Source organism: Elaeis guineensis, unplaced genomic scaffold, assembly GCF_000442705.2.
Source record: "Elaeis guineensis isolate ETL-2024a unplaced genomic scaffold, EG11 Super_Scaffold_1000061, whole genome shotgun sequence".
Classification (NCBI taxonomy): Eukaryota; Viridiplantae; Streptophyta; class Magnoliopsida; order Arecales; family Arecaceae; genus Elaeis; species Elaeis guineensis.
Window position 1 is genome coordinate 1455081 of NW_027332426.1, and position 17308 is coordinate 1472388.

Below are 17308 nucleotides of genomic sequence, written 5' to 3' on the forward strand. Positions count from 1 at the left end.
GGGCCATGCACATCATATATATACTAGGATAAGTATCTCAGTGGTCCTATCCCTTTGTCCAATAAAGGATAGCTTGATCATTAATTCTCAAAGAGATGATTCACAGACTAGATATAACTTATCGGTCAATGAGCCCAAAGGCTCATTTTCTCTAGTCGGCAAATTATTTCTTCTCATTTATGATCTAACCTAAAGAACTATCTATATACTTCAGATTTTTTGGTTCTGGATCTCTCAGACCTAGTGGCATTTACTATTTACTCAAATAAATTCATAAATACATCACCATGCAAATGATAAAGAACTAAATCTAAACAATAATCATCAAGGTTAGGTGCCCATGACCACAGTGCAACTTTTATGCCATTGCTGACTTAAAAATATCACTTCACCTTCCCTCAGCTCTCTTCCTTCCTTAGACCCTATACTAAAGTACATAATATGCACTAGAGTCTAATGAAAAAAAAAATCGTAAGATCATATTTAAGCAATTCGACATACCTTCCAAAGGTGTGTCAATATTATTTTAGATTCTCTAGATATGTATCTTTGAACTTTTCAAGGTCTCTTAGTTATCAACATATTGATCAATTCAGTTAAGATGCTATAGTATTTATTTAATAATATTTCATAAACTATCCATATGAATCAGAAATTGCAAGATCAAATCCAATAGCAATTTCTTATGCATGATCACGTCGAGCTTCTCAAGCTCTTCAATGTTCTTGATCATTATCAAACAACGATCATGGACAAACTGCCCATCATGCATCTCATGCACTTTGTGACTCTGATCATCTCATAACTATTGTAGATGAATCAGCATATCATTGACAGTCTACATGTCCTTATGCATATACTAGAGTTCATCAACCATGGACTCTGATTTATAGCACCTAATCTAATTGTCAATGTCCAACCATTTGACAAGTATAGCTCGTCAACTATGGATTGGACAAGCTGATGATATTGGGTTAACTTGATCAAGAACATGGCGTAAATTCTAATGGCCAAGAATTATTCTTAGGTGTCTGAGCCAGAATATGTAATTGGTTTCGATTAAGTGGTTGATATCTAGGATTCAAGCTAGAGGTTGGAAGCTAAAGAATAAATCATAGAGAGTAAAGATTTAATTAGATAATTATACTTATAATAATTTATTATAAAAATTTTAAAAATAAATAAAAAACTCTCATTAATTTTTTGAGTCTCTCACACTCTTTGGGTGGAGAAACAAAAATTCTAATACAATAAGTGGTTCTAATGGGTACTGCGGTCCCATCGATATATGACATCTCACCTAACAGTTATTGATGACACGTATACCAATACGTAGATATCTCTTCATCCAGATGCTTCTCCAAGCATATTGTAGAGACTTGATCTCTAAGTCCTATGGCCTCATCTAATAATTATTGATATATTTTTTTAGTTAAGTCTGATCCATCGTTCACCAGCAAGTGCAAAGCCATCATTGGGTTTCTCACCTAACAGTTATTAGGCTTAACCTTATCTTTATCCTGAGACATCTAATGCCAATAGAGTGATTATACCTTTCCGATGCAATCAAACCACTGTAACCAACCGAGAACGATCAATATTGAAAAAGGCACCCACATCTCTACAATGGTGGATGACCAGTAAACTTAATATTTAGTGAAGAGATTTAGGTTCAGGTCTCTTCTAATTAGTTATATACATCTAATGTAATGACTAATTTGATTTAGATCAGCACATCATCTCATATTTGACCAACTTAGTCGGCATGGGTGAACTCGAGTCAATAAGTAATCTAATATAAAATATAATCTCTCAAAATGATCAGATAAGTGAAGATGAGTGGGGTCCCTCCTTTGCTTTTCTTAGATACCAATGAATTGGCCAGATCAGACAACGAAACTAATTAAAGAACCACTATCTAAAACTTGTCTTAAACACCAAATTGGTTGATTAGAATCAAGCAGGTTAACCTATAGATATAGGCTTGAACTACTGAGCTAAATTCAATTTTGATATAATTAATTAACATCACATATGAATTGACTAACTACAACTAAATTTAATTTTGAGCCCCTTTGACCTAATCCCAATCAACTTTTGATTAGGTTTGATCAACTACTCAAAATCAAATAAGTTTCTAACCTAATCTAATCAATGATCCTAGTTATATTTTAGTCTCTAAACCTAATTTGTTCAATCCATACCCGAAGCCTATATTTTATGCACTAAAATTTAGATCTTAAATTTATAATTTTAGATCTTTTAATTTTTAATCTTAATTCTCAATTAAGTATATTATGTACATAGATTTTAGTTTAGATATCGAAATAATTTTTGATCTAAACTATTTATATTGTATCTTATATAATTTTACTGTCTGCAGAATTAAGTCGGCTCATTCAGGTACACGAATCGACTTGTCACAGTGATTCAACACAACACTGAGATAAATAAAAATTTGTAGACCTAGCCTGCATAATTGATTCAGCTCATCAGCAAATAAGCTGACCTACCAGGGTCTCGAGTTGACTCCAACAAAAATAAATCAACTCACCAAGCACTCGAGTCGACCCAATCAAAAATCAAGTCGACTCCACAGGCATGCCAGTCATTATTTTATGGTTTCATGCAAATAGAACTTAGGATTTTAGATCTAGAATTTTGTAAAAATTAAGTTTTAGATCGTGTGTCAAAATAATATATTACATATAATATTTAGTGATCTAAAATATATAAAAATATATGCATAATCTGATTTAAATTTAAAATATGTATCATATATAATTTTTCTATTCGCTGTTCATCTTCATAGAAAATATCACAATCGGTACCCCTACATGTCATTAGAGAAATCCATCGAATGGGCAAGAGAGGAACTTTAATCTCTTTTTCTTTTTATGATTGGATGGTCATGGTGATTATCTCAATTTGATTACTATGCTACTAAGAGATTCATCTAATATATCACATATATAATCAATTAAAAATTAGATCTAATTATCTTTCACATGTCAACATATGAACAATAATTTTGAATCTATGCATGTATGAAAAAAATTTAGCAATTATACTAGATTCAAATTAAATATTAATTAATATAATTAGTGTTAGAAAATATATCCTAAAATCAATCATCAGTCTATTGATGGTTGTGCTATTTGATATAATTATATATAAATTAATTATTAATAAAATATTTATTCGATAATTTTTCATCATAAGCTTGTACATCTTCTATATCGAACTTCTGTGTTATGATGAAAGTCCTTAGGATTATTTTAAATCGATAAAAAAAATTTATCGTTTAATTCTTAAATATGTTTGTGATCAAATAATATGTTATTACCAGGACGAAAGATATATCAAGTATAGGTCATTGTGTGCCATATAAATTGATTGTCCTTTTAACTAAGGAGCATGGAGATGCTGGTATGGCATGCAGATGAAATGTAGAGTATATTTTACTGAACATGACCAACTCCAGAATACTTTACTGTCAAGAGTTACTCCGAAGGGATATGGGTACAAGTGTCCCTCCAACCTGAGATCACACGATAACTTGCAAGCAACTCACTATACTTTGGTGCCAAACTATTTGAACTTCTAATTCAGGATCAGAAGATTTTTGGATACAGTTAAATACTTATGAAGTTGGTGCATGAGTCAAGATAGAATTGATCACTCCAAGGGATTGGAGAGAATGCTTTGTGTTTCAATTTAGTAAGACCTTGGCCAGAGCAATCCTTGTGAAGAGTTACAGAATTTATTAGGTTGAGATACATAATGGATGTACTGTTAAGAGTTGATAGTTTAAACTCTAAGTCATCCTAGCATCAAGAATCAAAGAGATGAATTATACGGTAACTGTATCCAAATAGGTTCTTGAGTGTTGCTTTGCATACATTCAGCTAATCCAGACGTTGGGTACCATTGCTAGATGGTTACTTCGATTAGTATTAGAATCAATTCATATGCTATCAACATAGGTTCAAACCTACAGGGTCACACATACATTAAAAGTTTCTCTCTAATCTGATGGCTGATCTTAGGAGTCCCACTGGACTAGGACTCTGGTAAAGAGTCTCACTGGACGGAGACTCTAGTAAAGAGTTCCATTGAATTGAGACTCTATCACTAATGAAAGATTAGTTAGTGATTAGATCACTAATTAGCTCAATTTGATTGAGCATTAAAGTTTGGATCAAGTCTAATTGAATTGGATTCAATTAGGTTAGATTTGATTAGGTTATGAGATGAAGTAATCGGTAAGAAAAAAATGATCCTGATTTGATCGAGTCTATGGCTCAATTAATTCACTAATTTGATCATATTTAATTAAAGTTATGGGACCCTAATTAAATTAGATTGATCATATTTTATTTGAGTCTAATTGAATTGGGTTTAAAAGAAATCTAATTGGTTAAACTCTAGAGTCCCAAATAAATGGGACTCTCTCCCTTGCGCCACCCAGAAAGACTCACATCTTTTCTCATCACACAAAATCAGTTTGTGTATGAGAAAATTAAAAGCTAACACCCTTTTTGTCACCCACTTTGGATAGGTATTAGTTGTTTGGATTTAAATTCAAGTGGGACTTTGAATTTGAACCAAACTTCTTATCCTACTCTACCCACCCACCGGCCCTTGTGAAGGTGCCTATTTTGTGTGACAAAAGGAATAGTTTTAGGTTGATTTTCTACACTCAAAATCTTCTAGTCAGCCCCTCTTTAGGTCAGATAAGGGTGAGAAAAAGTTGGGGTTAAATTAAAATTTAAAATACTTTAAATTGCAACAAACTCTGGCTCTTATCCAATCTAATCTGATGATGTCGGAAATCATAAAAAGCTTATATTTTTGTGCACCAACAAGTCTCTAATTTTTACCATAAGATACCAAAGGAAAAGAGGGGCTGAACATTCTTTTTGAGGTGTGAGTTTTGGGGTGGGTTCATACTATCTTGGCATGTGCAAAGGAGGAGATCGATCTCCTCTCGAGTGAGAGACCTAGAATCATTTTAAGGTTTCTGGATGAGAGAAAATCAAAGAGAAGAGAGTCTTCATCTGATTTTTCTCTACCATCTAGCATACTCTTCTGATCTATCTTCAACATCAAAAAAGTCTGAGGTGGTCAAAGAAGGAGATCAAATCAGATCTGCCATAAAAAACTGACTGTGCGAGCTAGTACTCCCAGGAGGGCTGATCGATCTGAGGGCTTCATGTGGACCATCTGTAGAGGCCGAATACTTGTGCAGCTGCAAATGATCAAAGAGAACTTTTAGATTCATATTCTTGATTGTGAAGTTTGACTACCTACACTTAGGTATTGGGTTCAAAACCTTCACTGTGATAGATTAGATCTATCACAGTGTGCTCATTTTTATTCACATGCTTGTTATTCTAAATTCAGATTTTTATGCATATAAATTCATATTATAGATCTATTTATAGAAGTTTTAAGATTAGATCTTATACATATATTTATAGATTAAATAGTTTAATCTAATATTTTTTCGCTGTAAAATTTTGAAATACATGTATGAAACTTCTGCGCATCCCAACAGCGGTATCAGAGTCATGATTCTATATGGCATGATGTTATATGCATTTAGATCAATAATTTAATTTAAATTAGATCTGATATATGATATTTAAATCTAAAATTAGTTATAGATCAGATCGTACAAACTGATATAAGATTGTCCTGCTATAAGATTTATCCTCTTACAGTGCAAAGGTTGTCCTAATTTGTGCTGATTCTTATAAAATCTGATTTTAAATTGAAGCATGTAAAATTTATTTATGATGATTATTATATAATTTTGATATGATCAAAATATAATAATCAAATATAAACTAATTTATATTAGATTTAAATTATTTAGATTAGATAATCTAGGTAGCAAAGTAATCAGATCAAATTTGTCACCAGGCCATCCAATCATAGGAGGTAATAGAGATTAGATCTCTCTTTTTCCTTCAATTGGGTCCTCTAATGATGTATAGGGATACCATTGTGACTATATCCCATAAAGATGACTACAAAAAAAATTTTATTTTTCTATAAAATTCTAGGATTATGTATGTGATACATTGTATGAAAAGTAGTTGCATCTAATCTTTGTAAATAAAATCTAGAATCATAAACATGTTTAGAATAGTTATAAAATAATTTATGATTGATTTTATTACTATTTATATAGAATTATTTTGATCTAAAATTAATATAATTATTATAGTTTGCCTGTTGAGTTGACTCAATATTGTTTAGGTCGACTCAGGACCTTGATTAGTCAATTCAATTTCTGTTGAGTTGACTTAATGAAATAGACTGAAATTATGATGCATAATTCATCATCAATGAGTCAACTAAGTCTCAAAACTTAGTCAACCCATTGTGATATGTCGACTCAATCCAGGAGTGAGCTGATTCAAATTTTAGATCTAAATTATCATATATAAAAATTAATTATAAAAATATTTTATAAAATTTAAAATTATTTTTAAATATCGAATCTCTATTGAAAATTATGTCTCAAAGTCAATTGTCAGCCTGTTGATGGTTGAGCTTATTATTATAATTATATATAAATTATTAAATTAATAAATATTATTTGATTTTTTCATCACTGTGTATATTTTATTTTGAACTTCTGTTATGTGATAAAATCTTTAGGACTATTTGATTCGATATAGGATGATATATCGTTTAGTACTTAAACCTTAAGTTCACAATCAAATGATATACTATTATTAGGATGATAGCTACATCAAGTATAGATCATTATGTGCCATATACGTTGGTTGTCTTCTTAACCAAAGAATGTGGAGATACTGATATAGCATGCAAGTGAGATGAAAGAGTACATCTTATTGAACGTAATCTACTGCTGAGCACTCTGTTGTCAAGAGTAGCTCGCGAAGGTTATAGGTATAAATATCCCTCCGACCTGAGATCAGCACAGTGACTTGCAAGCAACTCACTGTGCTTTGATACCGAACTATCTGAATTTCTAATTCAGTAATGAAAAATTTTTGGGCATAGTCAAGTACTTGCGAAGTCAGTGTGTGAGTCAAGATGGAATTGACCCCTTCGAATAAGTAGGAGTTAATGTATCAGTATATTTCAATTTAATAAAATCTCGATCGGGATAATCAATGTGATGGATTTGAAAAATTGAAATACAATATGAATGACTATATCAAAGTTAACAATTAAATCTTAGATCACCTTGAGCATTTGGATCAAAAGGATGAATCATATGGTAAGCATATGCCAATAAGTTATTGAATGATGATTTACAATCTTTCGACTTATCCGAACGTCGGATATCAGTGCTAGATGATCACTTTGATTGGTGTTGGTGCAAAAATCTGCCTGCGTCGGAGAAGCTGGAGTCGAGGAAGTCGCGGTCGCCGCCGGGACCTGTAAAGGAAGTCTAAACCGGAGGTGGGGTTGCTCCGGCAAGACCCTCCGACGCTCAAGTCAGTTCTCTGCCTCAACAAGGATGGAGTGCTCGAACGAAAATTTTAGCAGAGTTTTTAGGTAAGAAATGAGAGCTTAGAGAATAACGTATCTGGGGCCCCTTTTTATAGGCGGGGGGAGCAACGGATTGATAGCGATTATTTGTAACCGCCCAGTCGTGGGCCACACGGGGCCAGGAGGAATTTATCATGAAGAATAATGGGGTGGAGTCGTGGCTGTCACCATGGCTCGCCACGTGGAATCAGTTGCAGAGAGGGGAGCGGCGTCCATTGTCGCGACTCGCCAGGGAGTGGTGGAGCCGCGCAGCATCCGCCGCAGGGAGGGGAGCAGATTAGTGGCCATTACTGCAGCCTGCCGCATGGAGCCTATTGCGGGAAGTGGCGGAGCCGTGCAGAATCCGTCGCAGGAGGTGGAGCAGAGTCGTGGCCGTTACTGTGGCCTGCCAGGGAGTCCAAGCCTGCCGGCCGAAGCTCGATTAAAGTGCCTAGCAGAGAGAGATGGCTATCCATCTGGAAGGAGCTCGGATGTTGCTGGCGCGTCCACCGTTGGGTGCCTTGAGCGTTAGTACTATAGGTGAGGGCCATCTGCAATTGAAGTTGGGGATGAAGTCCAGCTCCCGTAAAAGTCCGGATGAGTTCACCTGCAGTAGAGGTCGGGGACGATGTCTGACTCCCGTGGGAGTCCAGATGAAGTTCACCTGCAGTAGGGGTTGGGGACGAAGTTCGGCTCTCGTGGGAGTCCGGACAAAGTTCACCTGCAGTAGGGGTTGGGGACGAAGTCTGGCTTCCGTGGGAGTCCGGACAGAGTTCACCTGCAGTAGAAGTCGGGGATGAAGTCCGGCTCCCGTAGGAGTCCGAACGAAGTTCACCTGTAGTAGAAGTCGGGACGAAGTCCGGCTCCCATAGGAGTCCGGACGAAGTTCACCTGTAGTAGAGGTCGAGGACAAAGTCTGACTCCCGTGGGAGTCCAGACGAAGTTCACCTGCAGCAGAGGTCAGGGACGAAGTCCGGCTCCCGTGGGAGTCCGGACGAAGTTCACCTACAGTAGAAGTCGGGGATGAGGTCCGGCTCCTGTAGGAGTCCGGACGAAGTTCTCCTGCAGTAGAAGTTGGGGGCGAGGTCCGGCTCCCGTAGGAGTCCGGATGAAGTCTTTCTGCAGCCAGAGTTGGGGACGAGGTCCGGCTCTCGTAGGAGTCCGGGCGAAGTCTTCCTGCAGCCGGAGTCGGGGATGAGGTCCGGCTCCCGTAGGAGTCCGGGCGAAGTCTTCCTACAAGTGAAGTTGGGGGCGAAGTCCGGCTCCAGTAGGAGTCCGGACGAGGTCTACCTGTGATTGAAGTCGTAGGTGGAGTCCGGCTCCCGTAGGAGTCCGGACAAAGTCTGCTTGCAAGTGAAGTCATGGGCAGAGTCTGACTCCCGTAGGAGTCCGGATGAAGTCTGCCTGCAAGTGAAGTTGTGGACGGAGTCCGGCTCCCGTAGGAGTCCGGACGAAGTCTGCCTGCAAGTGAAGTCGCGGGCGGAGTCTGGCTCCCGTAGGAGTCCGGACGAAGTCTGCCTGCAATTGAAGTCATGGGCGGAGTTCGGCTCTCGTAGGAGTCCGGAGGAAGTCTGCCTGCAAGTGAAGTCGCGGGCGGAGTCTGGCTCCCGTAGGAGTCTGGACGAAGTCTGCCTGCAATTGAAGTCGTGGGCGGAGTCCGGCTCCCGTAGGAGTCCGGACGAAGTCTGCCTGCAAGTGAAGTCGCAGGCGGAGTCTGGCTCCCGTAGGAGTCGGGACGAAGTCTGCCTGCAATTGAAGTCGTGGGCGGAGTCCGGCTCCCGTAGGAGTCCGGACGAAGTCTGCCTGCAAGTGAAGTCGCGGGCGGAGTCCGGCTTCCGTAGGAGCCCGTCTGTCGTGAAGAATCTGGTCGACGCTGGTGGGGATTTATCCATCAGCGGAGCTTGGGAATGCTGCAGAGGCCCGGCCGCCAGAGAGGTTCGGAAAGATGTCGCCGAAGGTCGGAAGTTGGCAGAATCCCCGGAGGGTCACTCCTGGCACGAACTTCGGCTGAGGGGGTATTTTGTACCCAACACCAGTGCCCCTACTTCCGAGTTCGAGTTTCGAATGAAGGAAGTACAAAGGAATTTCACAGCCGAAGTTGTCCCCTTGAGTCCCATGCACGATCGCCCTCAGATATTTTGGCATTTAATGCGCGTGTGCCGGAGCCTTTTTCCAACCAGGGCGATCCGAAGGGTCCTTTCGGAATTTCCACTGGAGCGTAGTCCCAAGCGCCACACCATAATGGTCCCGCCAATGGTCAGCCCTATGCCGCGGTGAGTGGGACACGTGGCAGGCACTGGTTGATCTGGGGATATCTGCCACCATAACTGTGCCAAGTCCCGTCGCTTATTTAAACCCCCTCCTTCCCTCCAGGGGCTTCACTTCGCTTGAGAGTTTAGCCACCCCCATCGACGCCCTTGTTGACTCCAAGCACTCTTCGCACCAGTCTTTGCCATCCCCACCGGCTCCCCGCCGCCTTCAATCTTCCGAGCCCCTTCGAGGGGTTCTCCTGTCGGGGCTTCTGCCCAGAGGCCAACCTCGAGAGGATGCCACAAACCAAGAGGAGTGTGAGGGGGAAAACAGCGGCCTGCAAGTTCTCCGGCTATCAAACTGTCACTGAGGGTTTCCGTCGCCTCAAAGGGGGCTCGAGGGAGAATTCCTTCAACAACAGGGATTTAATAACGGGGACAACCGGTGAACACATTTCGCCCGAAAATTTTGGAGATTCCATCACAAGCTGTGGCGGGATTCTTGACGTCATCGGGGCCGAGGGACCAGAAGCGGTCGGCACCGACGGTGGGGCAGTAGAACTTGTTACGGGGACGGTGGAAGTAGCACATCCCGACCAAGTAGCGCATGCTGACCTTGCCGAAGTACCTAGGACGGTGGTGGTGCATGTCTCCGGTGCCATCGCGGCCTCCAGGGTACCTCTGGTTCTTCTTGATGCAGGTCATCGTTGCTGCTGCCGTTGCCGTCGTTGCCCCTTGAATTCTATCCCACCCTTTCCCCCTAGGGTTGGGGTTTCGACGATGGAGTGGAACAAGGCGGGGGGCGAGAGCTGAGGGATTTATCACACGCACTAGAAAATATTGCCGAGACGGATGAAACCGGAAGGAGAAGTTGGGAGCTTGAAGTGGTCTTCAACGTGTTCCTTTTGAGTCTTGTAGTAATGTTTTTTTTTTTTCGGCCCCAGGGCCTTGTAACGTACACCTCTGTTAATCAAGAATGAGAAAGAGATTTTGTTACTTCGTCTGCACTTTGCGTCGAATTGCTGCCTGCCGGACTTTTTTCATTTACCATCGTTATTGTTGTATTCCCTTCTTTTTCTTCTTCTTCTTCTTTTTTTTTTTTTGACATCGTTCGGAGGTCACTGGTCGTTGTCGCATCGGCTCGCCTTTCCAGTCATCCCTCTTCTTTAGCCTTAATGGCTCTGTAATGTATATTTAATAAATAATGTGAGAAGAGAATTTTTTGCTACCTCTTTTACCCATGTGTTGAATTATCGCTTGCCGAGCTTCTTTCGGCTTTTGCCTTGCTTGAAATCGATGCCATTCGGAGGTACCCGATTGCCATCGCATTGACCTGTCCTTTTGTTTATGGCCGCTGATTTGTCCGGGGCCACTCGGGTTTGACACCTCCTTTTAGAGTTCAAGCTGGGAGGTCCGGGCTTATCGTCGCCCTGAGGAAGCCGCCTTATCTTTGGCTCGCGCTGAGAGCTTTCTTGAAGGTCGGGAATTTTGATAAGAACCCCAATCCTTGCTGAGATGAGGTTTCTTGCATTTTTGATGCAATTTGCTTTTCACTCGTCGCTGATGCAGTCCATCGCTTTCCTTTTCAACTCCCCTCCCCTTTTTCTTTTTCCTTTTCTGAGTGAGGGTTTTTCCTCTGCTCTTGGTGGGGTCGCGGGAGCGTGAAGGGGTCACTGGGAAGGTTCCCTTCTTCCTATCTGGTCTTAAATGATCGGAGCTCGACCGACGTCAGGATGGGGTTCTTCCCCTATTTCTGACATAATCAATTTTAGCTCAGGTTAGGATGAGGTCCTCCTCTTGTCACTAACAGGGCTATGGAGGAGCATATGGGCACTGCAGGGCCTCTCCCCCCGTCCGGTCTGAGCGTAACTGGGCCTTCAACTTTGCTCATGTTAGGACGAGGTTCTCCTCCTGTCCCTAATATGGCTGTGGGGGCACATATGGGCGTTGCAAGGCCAATCCCCCGATTCAATCTAAGGAGAACCGGGTCTTCGACTTTGCTCATGTTAGGGCGAGGTTCTCCTCCTGTCCCTAACATGGCTGTGGGGGCGCATGTGGGCACTATTTGACCTCTCCGCCCATCCGATCTAAGAGGAACCAGGCTTTCGACTTTGTTCACGTTAGGGCGAGGTTCTCCTCCTGTCCTTAACATGACTGTGGGCGCACATGTGGGCGTTGCAGGGCCTCTCCCCCCATCCGGTCTAAGGAGAATCGGGCCTTCGACTTTGCTCATGTTAGGGCGAGGTTCTCCTCCTGTCCCTAACATGGCTGTGGGGGCACATATGGGTACTGCTTGGCCTCTCCCCCCATCCGATCTAAGGAGAACTGGGCCTTCGGTTTTGTCGAGACGAAGTTCTCCTGCTCCCGACACTGTTTGTTTTGACTGTCCTGTCGATATAGGCTCGTGCCAAGAGAGGAGACATGTAGATATGAAACTTTTATTTAAAATAAAGTTATCGGTAATACATTCGTAAGTTTTCTGAGCTCCATGGTCGTGGGAGGTCTGCTCCTCCGAGCTCCTTGAGATAATAAGTTTTGGGCCGGACTACTTCTTTGACTTCGTACGGGCCTTCCCAATTTGGGGCGAGCTTCCCTCGATCCTGAGATTGCGAGACAGCGGCTCGTCGAAGCACTAGATCTCCCTCTCTAAAGACTTTATTCTTGACCCGAGAATTGTAATAGCGGGCGACTTTCTGTCTGTAGGCTGCCATCCGAACTTGAGCTACCTCTCGCTTTTCTTCCAGTAAGTCGAGGTTGGCTTTAAGACCTTGCGAATTGTGATGTTCGTTGAATGCCATGACTCGTGCCGATGGGAGTTTAAGCTCAATTGGGATAACAGCCTCCATTCCGAAGGCTAGAGCAAAGGGGGTCTCCCCCGTGGGCAGTCTTTGGGTGGTTCGGTACGCCCACAGCACATGATACAGTTCATCTGCCCAAGTTCCCTTCGCCTTTTCGAGCCTTATCTTGATCCCCTGCAGCAAGATTCTGTTGGTCACTTCAGTTTCGCCGTTCGCCTGAGGATGGGCTACTGACGTGAAGTTATGGGAGATGTTTAGGTCCTCACAAAATTCGGTGAATCTCGCTCCTGCGAATTGCCGCCCATTATCAGTAATTAGGGTTCTCGGCAGGCCAAACCTGCAAATGATTGACTTCCAGACGAAGTCTTGTACTTTAGCTTTTGTGATTTTCGCCAGCGGTTCGGCCTCGACCCACTTGGTGAAATAGTCAATCGCTACCAGGAGGAACTTCCTCTGCCCCGACACCACGGAAAAGGATCCAAGGATATCCATCCCCCATTGTGCGAACGGCCATGGGGCACTCAAGAGGGTAAGCTCGGTGGCGGGCTGTCTCTGGATGTTGGTATATCTCTGACATCGGTCACACTTTCTGACGTAATCAATTGAGTCACGATGCATAGTCAGCCAGTAATATCTTTGGTGGAGCAACTTGTGGGATAAGGATCTAGCCCCCAGATAGCTTCCGCAGATTCTTTCATGCACCTCCCACAAGGCGTAGTCGGCTTCCGAAGGTCGGAGACATTTTAAGAGGGGCAAAGAGTATGATCTCTTATACAGCTTGTCCTCATAGAGGATGTACCGGGAGGCTTGATTTCTGAGCTTCCGGACTTCTTTTGCATCATGAGGGAGAACCCCGTCCCTGAGATATGCCACCAGCGGGTCGATCCAACTGGGCTCATGATCAATTTCCATCACGGGCTGTGATTCCTCCGTACTTGGGCACTTCAGAACTTCAAAAAGAACACCCTTGGGCAATTCAGCTGGAGCCAGTGTAGCTAGCTTGGAGAGAAGATCGGCCCTGGTATTTTCCATTCTTGGAATCTGCCTGATGTGGAAGCTACTAAAGGCAGGGACGAGCTCCTTTACCTTTTCAAGATACTTAGCTATACTATCCTCCCACGCTTCGTAGTTTCCATTGACTTGTCCCACTACCAATTGAGAATCGCTGTGGACTTGGAGCTGATCTGCTCCCAATTCTTTGGCGATCTTTAACCCTGCGATCAGAGCTTCATATTCAGCTCCATTGTTTGTTGCGGGAACTCGAAGCACAGAGCGTACTCCGCGATGATTCCCTTTGGATTGATCAAGATCAGGCCCGCGCCTGCACCCGACATGTTGGAAGACCCATCCACGTAGAGGGACCAAAAGCAACCAGGAAGGTCGGCTTCTTCTTCAAGGGAGTTCGGTCGGGGCTCAAGGTCATCCATTTCACCCTGTTCCGGTTCGGCCTCCTCCGAGATTGTACACTCTACTATAAAATCTGCCAATATCTGGGCTTTTACGCCGTCTGGGTCGATAGTTGATGTCGAATTCGGTGAGCTCGATCGCCCATTTCGCCATCCTCCTGGAGGCATCTGCCCGGTGCAGAATAGCCTTGATCGGCTGGTCGGTGAGTAACGTTACGATGTGCCCTTGGAAGTAGGGTCGGAGCCTCCGGGCTGCAATCAACAGGGCGTAAGTTAGTTTCTCTAATTTAGTGTACTTGGTTTCGGCGTCTCTCAACGCACGACTGACGTAGTAGATCGGCCATTGAATTTTCGCCTCTTCCTTAACAAGGACTGCAGCGAGAGCCATAGGGGAGACGCAGGTACAAAAATAGCTCCTCTCCAGGCTCGGGCTTCGCCAACAATGGAGGTGAGCTGAGGTAGCTTCTTAGCTCTTCGAATGCCTGTTGGCACTCAGGGTCCAACAGAAGTTCTTCGATCGCTTAAGGGTTTGGAAGAAGGGTAAGCACCATTTGACCGACCTCGCGACGAAGCATTCAGGGCTGCTACCCTCCCTGTAAGGCGTTGAACCTCTTTTATCGACTTCGGGGTGGCCATCTCTTGGATGGCATGAATTTTCTCTAGGTTGGCTTCAATCCCGCACCCCGACACCATGAAGCCCAGGAATTTCCCCGAGGTCACTCCGAAAGAACATTTAGTCGGGTTTAGCTTCATCTTATATTTTCAGAGGGCGCCGAAGGTCTCCTCGAGGTCGGTGACGTGGTTCATGGAAGATTTGCTTTTCACGAGCATGTCGTCCACGTAGACCTCCATGTTGCGGCCGATCTGCTCCTTGAAGATTTTGTTCACCAGCCGCTGATAGGTCGCACCTGCATTTTTGAGGCCAAAAGGCATGACCCTGTAACAGTAAAGGCCACGGTTAGTAATAAAGCAGTATTTTCTTCATCTTCCGGTGCCATCCTGATTTGGTTATAGCCGGAGAATGCGTCCATAAAGGTGAGAAGCTCATGGCCCGAGGTCGCGTCCACCAGTTGATCAATTCTGGCAGAGGGTAGCTGTCCTTTGGGCAGGCTTTATTCAGCTTTTTGAAGTCTATACACATCCTCCACTTGCCGTTTGCTTTTTGACTAGGACAACGTTGGAAATCTAGTCAGGATAGTTGACTTCTCTAATGAATCCTGCTTTCAGGAGTTTGTCCACTTCCTCGGCTATCGCTTTCTGCCTCTCCGGTGCATGACCTCGGATTTTTTCTTTCATCGGTCGATGCTTTGGATCGACGGCCAGACGTGCTCCATGACTTCTGTGTCAATCTCCGGCATGTCTGCTGGAACCCAAGGAAAACGTCCGCATTCTTTCGTAGAAAATCGACGAGATGCGCCCGCACCTCTTCCCCCAGGTTGAGTCGATCTTCACCACATGCTCGCATTCCCGTCGTTCAAAGGGATCGAAACCAGATCTTCGATTGGGCGCCCCTCTCCTCAGCGAGGTCGTCACGGGCATCTAGCCCATCAACAGGACAGAGGTCGGATTGGTCACTTCTTTGCAAGGCTATGTTGTAGCAGTGTCTGGCCAGGGCTTGGTCTCCCCTGACTTCTCCGACCCCTGGTTGGTAGGGAATTTCAATTTCAAATGGTAGGTTGACACGACGGCCCAGAGAGCGTTGAGGCAGATCGACCGAGGATTGCGTTGTAGGCTGACGGCACCTTCACCACCAGAAAATTCACCAGAGCCTTGGATTGTCTTGGATATCGACCCACAGCTCAGTCAAAGTTATCACTCCCTCCATCGGGACAGCATCACCGGTAAACCCTACCAGAGGGGAGCTAATCGGTCCCAAATGGCCGTCAAGGATGGACATTCTTGAGAAGGCGTCATAGAACAAAATGTCGGCCGAACTTCCATTATTGACAAGAATACGGTGGACGTCGTAGTTAGCTATATTCAAGGAAACTACAACTGCGTCGTTATGAGGAAATTGAACTCCCCGAGCATCTTCTTCAGTGAAAGTTATGGATTCCTCAATCTTTTGCCGCTTGGAGGTCCGGCCAATACGCCGGCCACTTCCCGCCGGGATTCTTCCGAGATGGTGTTGGCGAAATCCGTCGGAGGCCGATTGTCTGACCGCTCCATGCCGACGGCCGTTGCTGGAGGGGAGGAGCCTGGGAAATCGGAGGTGAGGCCAGAGCCTGGGATCTGGCCGCGGAGGCCGTGGGTCACTGTGTGGATGCTTCGTGGGAAGGCATCGAGCGAAGACCTAGTGGAGGAAGGAGGAGAGGATGCTGGAAAAGATGACCGAAAAGATGACCGGAGGCGGTCCCGTTGAGCACTCCTTTAAGAATAAGGGTGCGGCGAGACACGGCCCTCCTTCTAGTGCCAATCCTGTTGGTGCAAAAATCTGCCTGCGTCGGAGAAGCTGGAGTCGAGGGAGTCACGGTCGCTGTCGGGTCCTGCAAAAGAAGTCTAAACCGGAGGTGGGGTCGCTCCGGCAAGACCCTCCGACGCTCAAGTCAGTTCTCTGCCTCAACAAGGATGGAGTGCTCGAACGAAAATTTTAGCAGAGTTTTTAGGTAAGAAATGAGAGCTTAGAGAATAACGTATCTGGGGCCCCCTTTTTATAGGCGGGGGGAGCAACGGATTGATAGCGATTGTTTGTAACCGCCCAGTCGTGGGCCACATGGGGTCAGGAGGAATTTATCATGAAGAATAATGGGTGGAGTCGTGGCTGTCACCATGGCTCGCCACATGGAATCAGTTGCGGGGAGTGGAGCGGCGTCCGTTGTCGCGACTCGCCAGGGAGTGGTGGAGCCGCGCAGCATCCACCGCAGGGAGTGGAGCAGATTAGTGGCCATTACTGCAGCCTGCCACGTGGAGCCTGTTGCGAGAAGTGGCAGAGCCACGCAGAATTCGTCACAAGAGGTGGAGCAGAGTCGTGGCCGTTACTGTGGCCTGCCAGGGAGTCCAGGTCTGCCGGCCGAAGCTCGGTTAAAGTGCCTAGCAGAGAGAGATGGCTATCCATCTGGAAGGAGTTCGGATGTTGCTGGCGGGCCCGTCCACTGTTGGGTGCCTTGAGCGTTAGTACTATAGGCGAGGGCCATCTGCAATTGAAGTTGGGAACGAAGTCCGGCTCTCGTAGGAGTTCGGACGAAATTCACCTGCAGTAGAGTCGGGGACGAAGTCCGACCCCCGTGGGAGTCCGGACGAAGTTCACCTACAGTAGGGTTGGGGACGAAGTCCAGCTCCCATGGGAGTCCGGACAAAGTTCACTTGCAGTAGGGGTTGGGGACGAAGTCCGACTCCCGTG